This window comes from Grammomys surdaster, unplaced genomic scaffold (assembly GCF_004785775.1).
Source record: "Grammomys surdaster isolate TR1022 unplaced genomic scaffold, NIH_TR_1.0 133, whole genome shotgun sequence".
Classification (NCBI taxonomy): Eukaryota; Metazoa; Chordata; class Mammalia; order Rodentia; family Muridae; genus Grammomys; species Grammomys surdaster.
In genome coordinates, this window is record NW_021604591.1 from 3109018 (window position 1) to 3114509 (window position 5492).

A 5492-nucleotide genomic window follows, 5' to 3' on the forward strand; every position below is an offset into this window, starting at 1 on the left:
CTCCCTCTCCCTCTCCCTCTCCCTCTCCCTCTCCCCCCCCGTGTGTGTGTGTTGCTAATAGAAAGATCTACAATGTCCTAAAGTCAGTTGCAGAGTTACAGGCCAGAGGGTAGAGCAAGAGAAACCAGCTAACAGTTTAGGCAGCAGGCAAAACTCCCATGAGCACGGCTACTAGGGTACCATCTCCTTATGTGACACCTTCTCCTGTCCTTTGTCCTGTCCTCCAGTCCTTAAAACGTGCCCAGTTTTCTTTTGTCCCTTCCCTCTTGTCTACGGATCTGAGGAGCTATAATTTAGCCTTTCTTTCCCAAGATTTTCTTTCCTTTCAAAGTGTCTATTACATTTGGTGCGTGTGTGTGTGTGTGTGTGTGTGTGTGTGCACATGGAGAGGTTAAAGGACCGTTTGTGTGGATTTGTTCCTTCTTTCCACCATATGCATCCCAATAATCAAACTGATCAGACTTGATCAGGTTCTTGATCTCTGCGGCAAGTGCCTTTACCTACGGAAGCATCTCACCAGCACGCAGGTTCTCATGATCGAATGTCTGGGGTAGCCATCCTAGCAAGAGAGAAGATCTCAAGACGTACTTCTGCCCCTCTTTGGCTATCAGAATACTGAGACAACAGACTCCAAAAAATTGGATTTCTTGAAAGAATCTCACACTTGGAAGGGCAACAGCTGAAACTGATGCCAGCCAGAACAGGAGCTTGTCGCCCAGAAAGAGATTTCACACAGTTCTGACAGCCTGCCAGACTGCCTTGCAGGAGAGACCGGAGCTGACACAGTGAGGAAGGCTCAGTGATGAGTGGACCACACTTTCTCCAGAGCTGCTTGGCTAGTACTCTCCATTGAAACTTAAACTTCACATCTGTCCCCTGAAAGAGGCACTTGTGGGTTGTTGGGCCTCGCCATTTTGTTCCCCTTCCCACATGGAATAAGTCTCCTTCCTCTGCTTCTCACTACCACTCATCTCTTCAGTTGGCATATTGAGGACAGTGGTCAAGTCTGGCTTGTTAGAGAGGCCAGAGAGAGCCCAGGCTGTGCCTCTAACACCTCCGAGAACACAGACAGATGTTACAGATGTTCCTAACTGCCAACTGGTTCTGCAGCTGGATCTGAGGGAGAATATTCCAGGACTGGTCCTGTCTTCCTGGCTTTGGGCTGTAATGATCTCACAAACCATTTCATTTCAGAGACCTCTTAGTCTCTAGAACTTTCCTTTAACAGTATGTTAGAGGCTGATCCTCCCCCTCGGGGTTCTTGTCACTCCCCCTCAAGTCCTGTGCACGTGTCTTAGTCACTTTTCTTCTTCAGCAATAAGACACTATGCGGTGGCTTATAGAAGGAAGAGTTTGTTGGGGGCCTACAGTTTCAGAGGGTGAGCCCATGACCACCATGGCAGGGAGCAATGCAAGAGGCAGTCAAGCATGGCTCTGGAGTAGTAACTGAGAGCTTACATCTCAAGGTAGAGAAAGCTGACTGGGAATGTCATGGGCTCTTTAAACCTCAAAGCCCATTCCCAGTGACACACCTCCTCCAATTAAACCACACCCTCCAATCCTTCCCAAATATTTCTATCAACTGGGGACTGCACATTTAAATATATAAGCCTGTGCAGCCATTCTTTCTGAAGCCACCACAGCACCCTTGCACATAGTTCTGTTGGGCCTGGCACATTAGAAGACAGCACTTGAAAAATGATCTAGAATCCTTGAGTACATTTTACTAGAAAGCCCCTCAGTTCACAGCCGTATCATGGGACAGGGACAGGGGTGGGGACCGGTACACCGGGTAACTTGGAGAAATGGATCACAGATCACCTGTGTGCACCACACAGTGGTCAAAGCTTTTCTAGTTTGCTCTTTCTCCCCTTCTGAGATTATCCTCTGGTAACTTTGCCACAGGCTACCAGACAAGAAGCTTGTTCACTTCATGGGCCATCACAAGGAGAACTTGCCCCCCTAAGAGGCGGGCACTATCCAAGAAGATATCTGTTAGAAGTGTGGTATATATTTGTCACAGAGTAGAGTAGAGTACATCTGCCTATGGCTCCCACCTCCCCATGCTGCTTCTCGGAGTCCTAGAGAACTGAGTCTCTCAGGCGTGTGAGGGAAGAAGAGCTTGGTTCTCTAGACCTTTCTGAGTCAGTCTCTCTCTCTCTCTCTCTCTCTCTCTCTCTCTCTCTCTCTCTCCCTCCCTCCCTCCCTCCCTCCCTCCTTCCCTCCCTCTCTCCCTTCCTCCCTCTCTCCTCTCTTCTGTCTCTCTGTCTCTCTGTCTTTCTGTCTCTGTCTCTCTCTCCCCCTCTCTCTCCCTCCCTCCCCACCCCTTTACCCCCATTGATGCAGCCTGGCAAGACTGGGAAGTAGAGGAACATGCTGAAATAAATCCTGTCCACAAGTGTATGCAATGTATGTGTAGTGGGTGGTATCATGCCTCCTTCACTGCAGGACTGGTAGAAGAAAACTCCTTTCAAGAGGTCGGGAAAACACTCCTGGCCTTTGCTCTCTGCTGCTCCTCTGATTGCCACTAGAGGGCAGAAGGCGACAGCTCCAACTAAGTGGTTTTGATGTCAGGATGATGACTCCACAACCCCAGCTTTCTTAATAAGGTGGAACCTAGTCCCAAGCAGGGTGGACCACTGGTACCACAGCTCGACGTTAATGTCCCTTGTCTTAGATCCAGTGGATGTGTGAGTCTGTGACAGTGTTACAAGTTGAGTTATTAAAGGCACAGTGTAAGGAAACAGAACTGTGAGAATTGTGAGAAGTATCCTCACAAGGATAAAGCTAGAAAGGGGAGACGAAGCCTGGAGCTGAGGCAGGACCCAGTCCCTGGGCTGAAAGGCAGGCCATAAGGCAGAACCAGCTGACCAGGGAAAACCACATGGTTTCTGAAGCCAAGCTGCCCAGATTCAAACCTTGGCTTCTCTGGGTACAAGCTATGTGGATTTGATGGGAACTGAAGCTCTCTGTGTCTTGGTTCTGTGTCTGGGAGACAGAGACAGTAACAGCACCATCTTCTGCCCTAGATGTGATGTTAACTGGGTCAGCTCATCTGAATCACTTGGGCCATGTCTGGCACAGAGTGGGAATTGTCAGCACTTAGCATCTTCTGACCTTGATCTTAGCCAAAAGGCCAAGAAATTATTCAGCAGTAGTTTCCGAGGGAGAGATCTAGAAGAGGCTGAGCTATCTACCTTGTTCCCTCCAGATGTTCAGTCACGAATGGGAGATGAGTAAAGGCGGAGGGGTGGGCGCAACCTTGGAATGGGCACATATGCCAAGTAGATTAGGCTCATGACTAAGTCAGCATCTGCTCAGCTGTCTCAAACCTCCCAGTCTTTTACTCTTGAAATGAGTCCTTGGCATTTAATGTCCCCCTTCCCTTATTGCTTATCCCCTCGAATTGAGGCTTGGGCCTCCTGCTCTGATCCCTGCTCAGCTTGGTTCCCAGGGATCCAGAGCCCTGTGTATGGAGTCAGACTGGATGAAGCAACAGAAAGAAACTACTTTTTCTTTCTTCCTGCTTGCCTTTTTTACCATCAAAGGAAATTCAGATCTTCAGCCCTGGCTGTCCAGGCCAGTTTGGGCTCTAGCACAGGGGACATGGCAACACCCAGCTGGTGTACCAGTTCTAGCAGGCACAGTGAAATGTGGGCACATTCAGCTTTCAGGGGCCCCAAGTTCCTCTCTCCTCAGTTCTGAATAAAGATCAGAGAACACATCTACATTTCCTCCCTCCATGAAGCATTTTTATTTACTTAAGCATTTTTATTTTATTTTTGTTGTCTGTTTTGGGACAGAGTCTCACTATGTAGTCCTGACTAGCCTGGAACTTTGTACGTAAACAAGGTTGGCCCCAAACTCCCAGAGATCCACCCATCTCTGTTTCCCAAGTGCTGGAACTAATAGCATGCACTACTGTGTGTGGCCTATTTATTCTTAATTATGTATTTGTGTGTCTGTCTGTGTAGGGGTATGTGTACTTTAGTATAGGTTTTCAATGAAGGCAGAAGCCTCAGGTCCACCTGGACCTGGATTTACAAATGGTTGTAAACTACCTGACATGTGCGTTGGAAAATGAACTTGGGTCCTCTGCAACATGTGACCTTAGCCACTGAAGCATCTCTCCAGCCCAGTTCCTTTCTTGTTTTAAGAATACGCATTTACTTTATGATTCGAGAAGTATGATTCTGTGTGTGATATGGTGGCACATGCCTGCTGGGGTCTAGGAATTGCCACACAAACCACTCCGACACTGATCTTGATCAACTAGGGATGGTTTACTGGATGTCACACCCCAAGACTGGTCGATTAGGGAAATGTCTCAGGCTCAGGAGCCAAACCATGACCCCAAGTTAAGCTTCTACAGGGTTTTAAAGCCCCAAACCTCAAACATCTGTGTCATGTTATTTCTCCAGTCAGGATTTAGGATGGGAGATTTCTTTAGGAACGTGTCTTCATTGTACACTTGTCCTGTTCCCTTGGTTGGGACTTGCCTTGTCTAATATTCATGTCTTAACTTGTCTACCATGATGGGACTTGTTTTGACTAAAGTTCGTATCTTAGCTTGCCAACCTGGATCAGTTGCCTATGTACATGTCTCTTTCTGCCAAGTAGAAAGTCAGTTCCCAAGGAGGTCTTGGGAACTGAAACTTTACTTGATTGACAAAATGGAAGTCTTATTTTCAATAGTTTCTTATATCTCTTATGTTGGGGTTCACCCCAGGGGCAACTTATAAAAGCAAATACCATAAAAGCTTTATACATAGATGCAGAAAGTGCTGTTGGGTGGCCAGTTCAGGTCCAAACTTATAGTAACCATACAAAGCAGTTCTACTGACTATCGTGATTGGTTTCCCAGGGCACAGAACATACAGAATATGTAATCAATCTTGGCATTAGAAAGTTTCCTCATAATGGCAGGTTGGCCAGGTAACAGTTACCTAGGCCTTAATATTTTACCTAGTCCTTAATGTATAATTCCCATGATTCCGCACACAGTAGGTAGAGGCAAGAGGATCAGGATCTCAACGTCATCTTAGGCTACATAGTGTCTTCAAGACCAGCCTGGGCTACATAAGACTGTTTCAAAAAAGAAAAGATCTTGGCATGGTGTTTCTATACCTTTAATCCCAGGGCTTGGGATAAAGCAGAAACAGGCTGATCTCTCTGTGAGTTCAAGGTTAACCTGATTTACATAGCAGATTCCAGGACTACATAGAGGCCCTACCATTTTTTTAATCAAAAAATAAATCAAAAGTTTTATTTTGCCTGTGAGCTGGAGATGGGAAGGTTGACAGTTCAAGGACAACCTGAGCTATGAGACCCTTCTTGAAAATCTAAGTCTAAGAGGCATCTTGGCACTTGGAGCTTGCCTGTGTCAGCCACTAGGTGGTGCTCTCTTAGATGATTGCTTTCGGTGTCGCAAGTGCAGTCAGTGCTTAGTGGTTGCTTTAGTCCCCATGCCAAAGTGCAGACCTGTATTGCAA